Here is a 12,750-nt window from a genome sequence, read left to right as displayed (position 1 = left end):
AGCTACTGTGGAAATTCCCTGAGGAAAGCAATAGCTCCTAAAACACCAGCACCTCTCACACATCGTGCGAGTGTTTTTAGCGGTATCTCAATAAGACCTGCCAGGACCCTTTCGTGCTTGGGTTCCAGGTTTCCGACAGATCACATTTGATGTTCGGTACAATTTGATAGGCAGACTGTCAAGCTTGAAGTAATTCTTTCAGTGATACTCTCAAACCTTTAAGATCAAAGGTGCTGACTGATGTTGGTTTTCACATAGAGATTACAACATTATTTGATTTCATAGTAGTGTAGTCCCTAGAGAAGACATGAGTTGATTATGCAATAATTCCAGGAGTGCCTCAAATCTCCCAGGGAGAGATGAATTCCATGAAACCAATTTTCAAGAAAGGACAATTGACCCCAGTGGCAATATTTTTTGCTGTTGTTTTTAGGAAAACTACAAGCTCTATTAAGATGTATTGCAAATAATTGAGTCTGACAGCCCGTGGCTTCAATAAGCTCTCTGCTGTGGATGGGGGAGAGTCTAGAAGCCAGACGAGGGTTACATTGTGGATCGTAGCCCTCACTCCCTCCTTTGAAAGGCACACTAATAAAACAGAGGTAACAAGAAGCCTATGAGACTCTAGGGAGAATCGTATGGCATTTTGCTGCAAGTCTGCAGGGAAGTTCATGCTATTCCGTGCAGCATGGGATACATATGCAAGTTTGGTAAGTTCGTAAGAACATCAAGCCCACAAACAGACCTTGCTTGTGGGACTACAGATCCCTTGGGAAAGAAGTAATACAGCAATACCTCCCACCAGCAATGGCATTGCTATTTATAAAAGCAAATGTTTTATTCAGTTTCTAAATGTTATTTAGAAATCAATATTAAAAAGCCACTATTTCATCCACTTCAGCATCACTTCTGATGTTGATTTCATCATAAATTGGTTTTAGAACATGAAGTCATATGCACGTGACCTGGGGGTAGAAAACAATAGAAATATATATATATTTTTTTCCAAAGGAATAAAAGCACCAAAAAGAAATTGCTAAATTTTTTATTCCAATTAGTGAACTGGAGAGAGTTCTTTTTCTTTTTCTTTTTTTTTTTTTTTCTCCCTCAAACCATAGTCTGAGGCTTCACAAACACCTTTTTCCCCAAGCAACATACAATGTGAGAGACATATCAACAGAAAATCAGAGAAGCTAGTTGACTGTTACCCAGATTGCCCACAGATCTCAGGCTTTTTCAGAGATAATTGGAAAATGCAAATGTCTGCGTATCACATCAACTACATATTATACAAGCTTTAATTTTCTTTTGAGAAATAAACACTACACTTTGAAAAAAAGGCAAGCAATGCGTCACGGAGAATGAATGTAAGAGCATGAAGTGCTTTGCGCTTTAACATGCTGCTTCCAAAGTTAAAACTTCTCAACCTTTTTGCCAAAAAGCAAGATCACCTTAAGATTACAGTCAGTGAGCTACTAAAACTGAAAAGCCCAGAGACTGAGGTATTAGCACTCTTATTAAGTACATATGACCAATAACCAGAACACGAACCTACTTTCTGATGATATTCAGCTGGAGTCTGACATGATCACCATACCATCCAATTCTGCACAGTTAAGTGTGAACATAAATGCAGGGGAAAATCCTTAATTTTCAAGTTTCTCTGCAGAGACAAAAAGCAGAGAACTTTTCTAGTAGACACTAGAAAAGATCTGAACATCTCTTTTGGTAGCAGTGACTCACAAAGTGCTCCCAGTAGGACAATCCAATCCTCCCTGTGAGACCCAACACACGAGAAGACAGCAGTTAGTTTCTCTAGGAAAGAAGCCAGTAATTGAGAAGCAGAAGAAACAGAAGCTAATTTCTTCCATTACATTTCTGAGATGTCTGTCACTCATACATAGCTTTGGAACTCTAGTGATGAGGGAATTATTTGCGAGCAAGAAAGACTAATATTAAAGACAAAACTATTGGGAAAGACAGACAAAACCCTAGAGAAATGCTCCTGAATAGCAATGGATCTTGGAGCATTAGAGAAAGACAAGACAGGATCAATTACAAGAACAAAGTAGCACCACAATAAGATACATTAAGAGCGAAAAGCATCACAAATGAACACCAGAGGGGGAGGTAGCAGGACAAAGCTTACAGGTAGTAAAGGCAGCAGGTTGCTGATGAAAAGCCCAACAACTCAGTCCTTGAAGTTGTTCCAGGACACTTTTTGAAGAGACAGCAGATATGCTGATAATACATTGTGCTGCTTAGCAGGACACAGACATCTGCCCTAAAAACTCAGGAGAAGAGAGTGGGCTCACACTGACAATCTGAAAGGCATGTGATATTCAACAGATTGGAAATACTAGAAACTGTGGTTGTGACTTCACATCATGCACTCATGGAATATTCTGAGTTGGAAGGAACCCACGAGGATCACAGAGTCCAACTCTGAGCCATACAGGATCACCACTCAAAAACCAAACCCTATGTCTTAGTGTTGTTAAATGCTTCTTGAATTATGACAGCTTGGAGCCATGCCCACTGCTCTGGGGAATCTGTGTGATGCCCACCACCTTGTGGTGAAAAGCCTTTGCCTGAAACACAGACTGACCCTCCAGTCATATCTTTGGAGTCACTGGCAAAGAATCCTTTCTTATCTCCTGGAAAGAAATGCAGTATTGTGCCTATATGTTAGTGTATGTTCCCTTGAGCCCCAGAAAACCAATCTAATGTAAACACATTTTACTGTAATTTTTTGAGCCTGAACCATCAGCTAGTGTTCACTCATCATATTATGTACTTGTCTAGCTGCATTCTGTACAATTTGCCCAGGTATGAGAAGGGTGCTGGAGAAATAGTATCAAAAGCTCTACTGAAATCCTCAAGGATTACATCAACTGCCTTCCCTTGTTCAGCTCAATAAATATCCTGTTTCCCAGCTGGACACCAAGGCCTGCCTTTGTCACCAGAACAATTCAGGACTACAGACATTCTCTTACAGGTTATGTTCTTGCAGTCCTGCTGAAACCTATTGGCATTAACATCTGCTTAGAAAAAAAGGTAGAGTTTGACCTTGTCTGCCTTCCTAAATTGTGCTTTGGCATCTCAGTTTTTTTCTGTGCTCCTCTTCCTTTCCTTATTTGTCCCTGGTTGCCTTACCTCATGTGTTTTTTACTTCCCTTGGAGATGCTATTTTGAAACCAAAGTACTCGATAATTAACTTTTCCTCAGAAATTTCTGCAGCAAAGTTTCAAGAAAGGCTCATCTGGTGACATGTACAGTGGAATAAAAATCACATATTGCTGATGGGGAATTTTTTTTACCTGGTAGCACCAAGAGATGTTTGCAGAGACTGACAGTGTCTGAATACTTATCTTCTACTGCAGGTATTGCCTTGAAAAGTCTTGATTTTGTGTCAGCTTTGATTAAGCATGGCTTGTCTCTCTTACATGAGAGTTTGTGGCAGGTTTTCTATCTTTCTACCATGCCAGTTGTAGGTGGCTCTGATCAACTCTTCCTTTTTTTCTCACCAGTAACCTAGATGAAAACACCCTTCTTACATTTTGCAAGACATTAAGGAAGACTCATATTTTGCTCGATGACTACTGATGGAAATACATCCATTTTCTTCAGTACAGTGCTCAAGACAAGAATTCCTCTGGGCCTCGAAGCAAGACTTACAGGCACACTGCATAGCAGGAGGCTTGTGACCTTGCTACAGAGCAAATGCTTTGTGCATGACAGAGGTTTCTATCCATTTGTGCTGTGTATGATTGCAGCTTGGTGTGTAGTGCACTGTGGTAGCATTTTAGCAAGCTGTATCAGGGATTATACATGGGGATGAGTGGCTGAGTGAGTGAGAGCTGTCCTCCTGGCTGGGTGAGGTGTGCTTGTAGTAGCTCAAATAGTAGCATCAGCAGAGGCGTTCCACTGTTGCCACTTTGCCGTGTTCACATCTACTGTTTGTTCTCCATAAAGATTCATCAAGCATCTATGAGTGTCAATGGTTGCAGGTTTTTTTTCCCACACTTAGGAATTCAGTGACACACCTTTGCTCCATCCACACTTCCATGTCAGATGCCATTCTGTCAGACCACCCCTCTACTGCCATCTGACACACGGCAACAACACGTAAGGGAATACTAGTGGAAAGATTCAGCATCTAATGTGGTAACACCAACTTCCACCTCTGATGTCATGGGTCAACAGAATAAAATAGGAAGTATTACTTTTGTAACAGCCTTTGTAAAATCAATGCTGCAGCTAATGTGCATAAAGTAACTACATTTATTTAATTTTTAACGTTTTTGTGTTGATGCACATTTTAAAAAGAGAGCAATAAAAACATTGAAGTAGTGGGATATGTGACCTTGTTTTAGTGAAACTAATGCATCAGGATGCTTTGATGGCTGTGGCTGCAATTCTTGGTGTACTTTCAAGGTATTCATCAGATTTTTGATGAAATTTTACTCTTCATGTACTTCATCCCTCAAAATAGTTATTGACAAATGTGCTTATGACCAAAAAGCGATGACACGAATAAGGTGTGACTGTGGAGTGAAGGATATTTTGCTTCAGTAAGAGATGGCTTACAGAGGTCTGGTAAAGAGACACGATCATATTCGTGCAACTCCATATATTCTGTTTGGAAAGTTACAAATTTTCAAATGTACTTGTGCTGACTGAAAATGAGCTTACAAATAAACCAAAAAATTTATTATTAGTATTTTTTTCAATCTTGAAACTTATTCTCAAGTTCCTGTATTAAAATGGGAAGCACTAATAACTCCATACTACTAACTAATAATAACTCCAATTAGTTTTTGTGACCACCTCAGTGTGAAGCTGGAGCCAGAAAGGGCGCACCCGGTGTGTCCTCCGGTGTGAAGTCCTCCTTTACAGAGCTTAAAGGATATGGGCCCCTCAGCTCCCCAACAGCAGTCCTTTACTGATTGCATTGGTGATCTGGCACATAAAAAGGGTCTGACCTGGAGCTTCCTATTATGATTTCGGCAGATTCAAATTACTGACTTCAGCCTGTCTAACCACTGTAGATGAAAAAGCAAACCCGTTTTGCACCCTGCAAAGAATGGCCTTATTCTGCGAAGACAATTCACAGAAAATTCTGCATCATATATATTAGGGTGGTCTGGTACATTTGGTACAGGTGTTTGGTTTGTATTATTGTGCTGCTGTTCTAGCAAAGTGCCTCTGATTTTGACTGCAAGCATGGATTTCAAGTGAAAAATGACTCCTTCCTCTGAGCTTACAACTTATTAACATTTACTGCCTTTAAAAAACTGAACAAAGCTAATAAATGCTGCAATAGGAGCAATTCAGATCCTGATGCTTTTCTCCGAAAGAGATGCAGACATACAACGAAACACAAATACAGGCACAAGTTAAAACTGGGAGAGCTGAGACCAGCCTCCTGTCTGCTCCTGATGACTGAGACATAGGAAGGAAGTACTACCCTACACAAACCATAGGTTTTTTGGAGGGTTCAGCCTGGATGTTGGCTGCTTGCTGGGCATAGACTGCACGCATTTCACATCGCTTGCTAGCTGCTATGAACTGATGGCTCTCAAGACACACTGCAAAACACACTTGTTTTTTCCTCAAGCTACTGTAAACCAGAGAAGGTAGAGCGATGACAACTGTTGCATGCAATTTATCTTTCACTGCTTATACTTCTGGCTACTTTTTCCAGGTTACAGAGATAACAGCTAGGTTAAATATCTATTGAGATCAGGTAGAAGTGAGAGTTTTCCCCACTTGTATGCTAACACAAGTGAAGAAATAATAAATTTCCAGCTTGGGCTTGTAGAATATTAATATACAACACACCATTAAAAACCATGTGATGTGCTGCAGACTGGTTCATTCAAACCATACCTTCAGCTGTACTTGTGAATGCCTTTGTCTATGCCACTGTTCCAAAGGTATAATGGGTGAGAGGGCTGGTAATTAAATTCAATTCTCTGACTTTGTGAACTGCCTTGGTTGGCCCACTGGCCAAATTGCCTGTAAGCTCCTGTGGTTGTGAGAGCTTTCCCTGCAGGTTGCAAAGCTTTGATTTAATCATGGGCCTGACCAAATAACTAATAGAAAGTGATCAGCCAGTTAAGGGTGCTTAAGTGGATGGGATTCCGGGAAGTTATTTACAGCTGCAAGGCGCTTCCTGCCCTGGCATTTAACTCTTCAGGTATGTCCAGTTTCCAATTAACTGACTGCACCAGATGGGCAAAACTGCCCTAGTGACTCTGAGAATCATTACAGAAAACCTTGTTCCCCTGGGCACTTTGGCTAGGACTGTCACTTTAATAATCCTCTTGCTACTTCATTCAATTTCAGTATTATGATGTGCAGAATGTACGTATGGAGGCACTTACTCCAACAAAACTAAGTAATACTGCTGCAAACCCCAAAACAACTCCACGGGTGTAAGTAACACCAGGTACGGGCCAAACAAACACATGCACATGCACTGTGAGCATCCACAGCAGCCCCACTTTCCCTGCCTCAGTAGGTATTTGGCTGTTGACCATTGTCTTGAGTCTAAATGTTCTCCTGACAAAAGCCTAAGTGACCAAACAGCTGGGTAGCTTCCCAGCCAGTTTTGCTTTGAAACAGAAACACCTTCCATCAACTGTTGCCATTTTTGTCACCATCCAACATGGAACCACAAGGATATATCTGTTCTCTATACTAATCCCTCCCTACTTTCCCTACCTCTGTCCCCCAAAAAAGGTGGACAGAAGATTTCTTTTAGTAAAAGAAATAATTATCACGCAGCACCAGCCCTACAGAAGGCGCACACCAAATTTGCACCACCATTGCATGGTGAAGGACATGGTTGTAACTCACCCTCCTGTTTTCTTGCATACCATCAGCTAGGCATTCAGCAGCACAGAGGTTTGTATCAGGCTCTTAAGTAAGTGTTTATCCTTGCTAGTGTAATTGTGGCAGATTGCTTGTGGTGGCTCAGGGCAGCTTCTTCTGCTTTCTTCTACAAATGAATTCTTTTGGATCCAGAGAGATGACTCAGTGCTAACATACAGACCACATCCTGAGACTGTTCAACCTGAAAGATAATTAGCAAGCATTTCTGTAGGGAATAATTGAAACACTTGTTCCCTTGCACAAGGAATAATCCTTTTCACTAGTTAGTGAACAAAAGGAAGTTAGCAGATGGGAGGCTGTGAGAAAAAGGTGAAGGTATGCTGTTCTTCTGGAGGCCTGAGCTAGGAGCAAGTCTGTAGTTTTAAGAAAAAGCAGTAAGAGGAAAAAGAGATAGTAATCTAAAGGAAAGACTAATTTAATATTTTACATATCTTTCACACACAAATAAAGGCTGGGATACAAATTAACTGAAGGGGGGAAAAGAAACAATCATTGAAGAGCAAAGATAAGAAATCAGCTGAATAAATGCTTTTGTTGTTGTTGTTTAAAAAAAAAAAAAAAAAGAAAAAAAACAAAGAAAAAAAACTACGTGCCCAAATGAGCTCTTCCTGAAGTTTAAAATACATGAATAGAGAAAATGTTTCCTTGCCTCTCCAGAGATCTTATCTCAGTCTTCAAACACACCCACTCCCCATCCTCAAACATCAAAGCATACATTGGGAGTTTGAGGTAAACACTTTCTAGATGTATGGTACAACTTACTTATCTCAAGTCCCACAGACAACTTCTAAAAGTGCTGTACTGCAGCTGAATGCAGTGTCTGTGTTTTCATTAAACACTGCACTGTGGGCTCCCATTCTGCATGGGGAATTTTCTTTAATATATGGTTTCAATTTCAAAACGACATCACTTTGGGGACCTATTCTGCTTTTATTTATGCAGACTGACAGATGATGCATCTGCCTACTGATAGCAACTTTAATCAAAAAAGAATCTTTTCAATACAACACTAAACAATTAATTGGATACTTTAGCGAACGCGTACATTAAACTCTCATCATGGGTCTTGGGAGCAGCTACACTTTAAAACTCATAAATAAGGTGTCCTTGTATTCCTTAACCATCCCCCAGAGAAAGTAGTTTCTAAAATAGTAAAATTGCTAAGGCACAAATATTTATCACAGATCCAATAAGATTTTATGTGGCTTGTAACTACAATATTACATGTTTTATGCTCCTTCAATTTTTAGTTTAGAGTACTTCCAGTTTCTTCAGTATAGACAATTTCACAACCAGTGAAGATCTGTAAACAATATCTCGTTACAGCCCCATGAATACCAGGTGTAATTATTTCTCCTGCATTTTCAATGAAGCTTTATTCTTCCTGAACACACATTGTTCATGTGCTAAAAATGCCTGGAACACAAGGCATAATTACCTTTATTTTATTGGATTTGTCAGGTTTACAAAGTTTTCAGTCCATTAGAATTTAGCCTTTATTATGCAACATCCACAGTTAATTTTAAGTACTGGGCTATTTTGTATCATTCAGGACAGCTTGTCCTTTAAAAACAGAGCATACCATCATAAAGCCAAGGCATCCACTGAGGTGTGCTGCATTCTGCCCCTTTGATGAAAAGATAGTTAATGGAGGTATTAAATATTGCATCTTTAGACATACAGCTGCCCAGGAGGCACATTGCTCCTCACAAATCAGTGCAAATCATTCATGTCTGGCTGGAAGCATTAGCATAGCTGTTGGAGGCAGGACTCATAGATCCCAGCCCCAGACTTGTCTGGGGCACAGAGGTTTTACAACCAGCAGACTGAAGCTGTATTTCTGCTGAGAGTAACCCCAGCTGGTCAATCTACTTCAGGTTTGTGTGGCATTTCAGCTCTTACTGCAGGCTGTAGGGATCCAAAAAGAGCACCATGGCATTAAGCAGCCACTGCTAGACCACTTGTTTTTGTCTGCTGTGTCAGCATGAGCACAGAGCTGGTCAAAGGAACTGATTTGACTGCAAAACATTCCCAGTGCAGGCAGGGCAGCAGGTAGGGGATGGAGCAGTTGCTGAAGCAGCAATGTTGGCTGGACTCGATGATCTCTAAGGTCCCTTCCAACCCGCATGAAACTATGAAACTTGTTGGCTGCCAAGCATAGGGGCAGCAGCCCTGACAGAAAGAGGGTGCCCCAGGCTCATTAAAAATGAATAAGCAAGTCTTAATCTCATAGATATGCAGCCCTCCCTCTGGGCTGGTGTGGGAGCTGTGTGCACACAAACTTCACAAGCTGGATACTTAGGGCACGTCAATTACTTACTGACTAATAGGTGCAGTATTAACAGACTAACAAACCAGGAGACTGGGAATTAGCACATTCACCATCCCAGCAGAGCAACTCCTGCGTCTCTTGGCTGCATCCCTCTCACTGCAGGTGAGAAAGGGGCTGCCTCCACTGCTGTAAGATAACAGTCTGATCCTTGATGTTACTTAATTGTCATCAGAATGATTCCTTTTCCCTTAGGACTTTATGACTTTCTCAAGGCTGCATTACTCCTCTAGGATCCTTGGCCTGCTGGCCATCCCTGTCTCAGCAATCACACCTGGGTGGTTTTAACTTCTCTCATCTTGAACTTCCAGTTTCAATAGGTACATGCAGCCTCAGTGACCTTCATTTTATAGCAAGAGAATAATAGGTGGTTTGCTTGGGTGAAGGTTTCTTAACCTCCTCTGACGCTATGTTGAGCAGGCTGTAAATAGAAATGCCATGGCCTGTAGGCAAAGGCATCATCTACATTTGACAGAGGCAGGACACAAAGGAAGACAAGGCTGAAACAGGCAACATATTGCCCCAGTGTCAGTAGAAGCAAAGCACTGCAAGGCCTTCACCCATGTGCATCCCTCACTGCAGAGCTGAAGAATCCCTCCGTTTCAGTAGTACAAACATCCTAAGGCTCCTGATACATTGGCAAGAGGTATTACACTCAGAGCATATTTTTCTTTCTGAGAAGCAAGGATGGCTTTTGGACAGCAGCAAGTGTGCCTGATTCTGCAACACCGTGATTTGCAGCTTACTTAAACAGCCTACAGAGATGTTCTGCATTATGACTAAAAGAGATTGCATATTCAGGGTATTTCTAAAATAATTTCGTTATTAATTTTCTTGTATAGCATCCATTAACTTCATTAATACATATTGGGACCATTATAATAAGTAAGTGGCACAATTATCAGGCTAATTGTCCAATAAGCTAAAACAGTCATTCTAATGAATGTTTCTGCTGCTGTCTCAGCTCTCTGTCTGGAAGCTCACCATGGCTCCTTGGAAGAGAATACCTTGCAGTTCTTTTCCCTTTGGTCCTCTTCCCCACACCCAGCATTCCAGCATGCTCTCTGCCTCTCATCTGCCCCTGTATGATCTCTCTCTTTATCTTCCTCACTCATGAGAAGAAACAGCCATTTCAAGCAGAGGAAAACTCATGACATGGCTGCCCTGTTGTCTTTGATGGGCAGGAAGAACAAGCTTTCTTATTCTATTTTTTATGACCTTAATCACTAGGCAGTAGAGTTGCTGTCTTGGAGAGGGAAGTGGAAAAACAAGTATTGCACGACTCAGGAGATGTTTTTTATTGCAGAGGACTCCAACATAAATACCAACAAAGCCCTGCTTCCTAGCTTGTATGCAGGATGACATCCATAGTGCAGTGCTATCCTCCTGTTTCAGGTGTGCTCAATTAGTGTGCCCCGGTAGCGCAAGTGGTAGGAATGCCACGTTGCAACACCGGAGGCCCTGGGTTTGTATCCCCCCTGTGGCGCAAGTGGTAGAAGTGCCGCTCTGCTACAGAGGCTCGAATCCCAGGGGTTGGACTCAATGATCTCTAAGGTCCCTTCCAACCCGCACGAGACTATGATACTATGATATTATGATGATACTATGATGATCTTGGGTGCAGATCTTCACAAGGCCAAAAGGGAAAAATACTAATTCATATAGGAGACAGACAGAAGTTAAGTCTTTTAAAAGATCTTACATTGAGAACTAGCACTATAACAAGCAATTTATTCACTAACAAGAAGTTGGACAACTCAGTGGAGGGAAAGAAGATAAAAATATGGAAGGGGCCAGCTGAAAGACTCAGCAACCTACCATAGTTCCAATTAACTAGAGAGAAAGTTCCAATTAAGTAGAAAGAATGTCTAAGAGGAACAGAAATTAAACTGGAGTGATCACATCACTGCAGATGTCCTGAATTTTTCATCAGATACTGTCAGTTGGTAAAGAAGATTGATGTTTGTAAGATTCTTGCACAAATATTGTTTAATGAGAGACTGAGTGAGAGATTAGACTGGATAACCTCACGATGTCATTTCCACTCAGCACCTCTATGATTTAAAGAGTTGGAGCACTGAGGACAAGAGACCTTAATCATAGGCGTACGTGTGAAGGATTGGGGCATGAGTGGAGAACAGACAAGAAATTCATGAACAGTTCTTCTGAGCAAAGAAGTGAAAAAGTAAAAACCTCGTGGCTGAGGAAATATTTTGAAAGGAGAAATTTTTAGAGGCTTGTCTACAAGTCGCTTTTTATGTGATTTATTTAAAGATATCAAAATAATAGCCTTGAATTCTCAAAAGATGAGCAAGTGCATGGAGGTACTCATTTTCTTGACTGATGTCAGCTGGCAAGGATTGCTCACCTTCTCCATCCCTGCTAAAGTTAGTCACAAACCTCCCAGTGACTTCAGTGAAAACAAGCCCAGCCCTCATACAGTTGAAAACCACTGTCCTCTACTGTCCACACACACTCATACAAACACACAAAGAACAAACACTTTATGATTATGTTGCTGGAACTTGGAAAAATAAATCTTCTGTTGGAGAGTTGCTGTGGGGAATGAAAATGTTTCCCAAACCCCCTGTTCAGACAGAGCAAAGTACAAGAGCACTGCCCCAGCAGCCTCTACGCAATCAACTCTGACAAGTGACCCCATGTTAGCTCCTAGGGTGGCCACACTGCTACGAAAAAGTAGAAGTGATTGCTTATCCATCAAATTCAGCTCCCTGAACGCTCAAGGAACTGAATCTTGGTAGCTCCTATGTTTGAGGCCTTCTTTGGAACTGCCATTTGGCAAAGGCTGTAGACATAGTTTTTACTTACCAAATAGCAATGGAGATCATGTTACAGTAGTGCTTTTGAAGGGAGAGAGAACATGCTCTAAATGTATTGCTGATTCCCATTTTTCTTCATCTCTGATGTTTCAAGAACATATACATTCATATGGCCAAGTCCTCTAGTGTATCACTGGGCAGAGAACCAAGGCTGAGAGGTTTTGCAAAGCCTGTTTTCACCATTATGCCTCCTCCTCAGCACAGACATGGAGACGGCCAAATTGAAACTGAACACTTCAGAGGAACTCCCAGGTCAAAAGAGTCAAATCTACATACTGAAATGACAGCCCATTGTACACGTTAGCAACAAATGCATTATTCAAAGTAAAAAGTCATTTTTTAAAATGGAGTTTACTATCATGCAGCCTAATTAAAGCTTGACTCTTGGTTGAACCATAAATGAAACTACTCTATACTTCACTGTTTCAGGTCAATTTCTCTTTAAGTTGCAGGGTACTGTCAACATCAACTGTGTGTATACATATCTATATATAAATATAAAAAACCAACCAGCTAGGTTGATCTTACAAAGTTAAGATCACAAAAGCCCTCAGGACATTAATCTCATGCTTGAAGTCAGTCGTTCCCTTTATTCTGGAAGAGGGATCATCTTTATTATTCTCTTACTGCAACAAAACATATTTAGGTAAAGTGGAAGCTTTGGGAAAGTGACTGTCATCT

At 41.0% G+C, this 12,750-nt stretch overlaps 1 long non-coding RNA gene across 1 annotated transcript in view; it reads right to left on the bottom strand.

The window, feature by feature from the left end:
• LOC107313366 overlaps positions 1-12,750 on the bottom strand; it is a 197,357-nt gene that overhangs the window by 15,530 nt on the left and 169,077 nt on the right. The window contains exon 3 of the long non-coding RNA XR_001554965.2: positions 6,865-7,081. This is a non-coding gene — a long non-coding RNA (uncharacterized LOC107313366). The remainder of the gene's footprint in view (positions 1-6,864; positions 7,082-12,750) is intronic.

Source organism: Coturnix japonica, chromosome 4 (assembly GCF_001577835.2).
Source record: "Coturnix japonica isolate 7356 chromosome 4, Coturnix japonica 2.1, whole genome shotgun sequence".
In the NCBI taxonomy this organism is placed as follows: Eukaryota; Metazoa; Chordata; class Aves; order Galliformes; family Phasianidae; genus Coturnix; species Coturnix japonica.
This window is presented reverse-complemented; position numbering and strand designations above follow the sequence as displayed.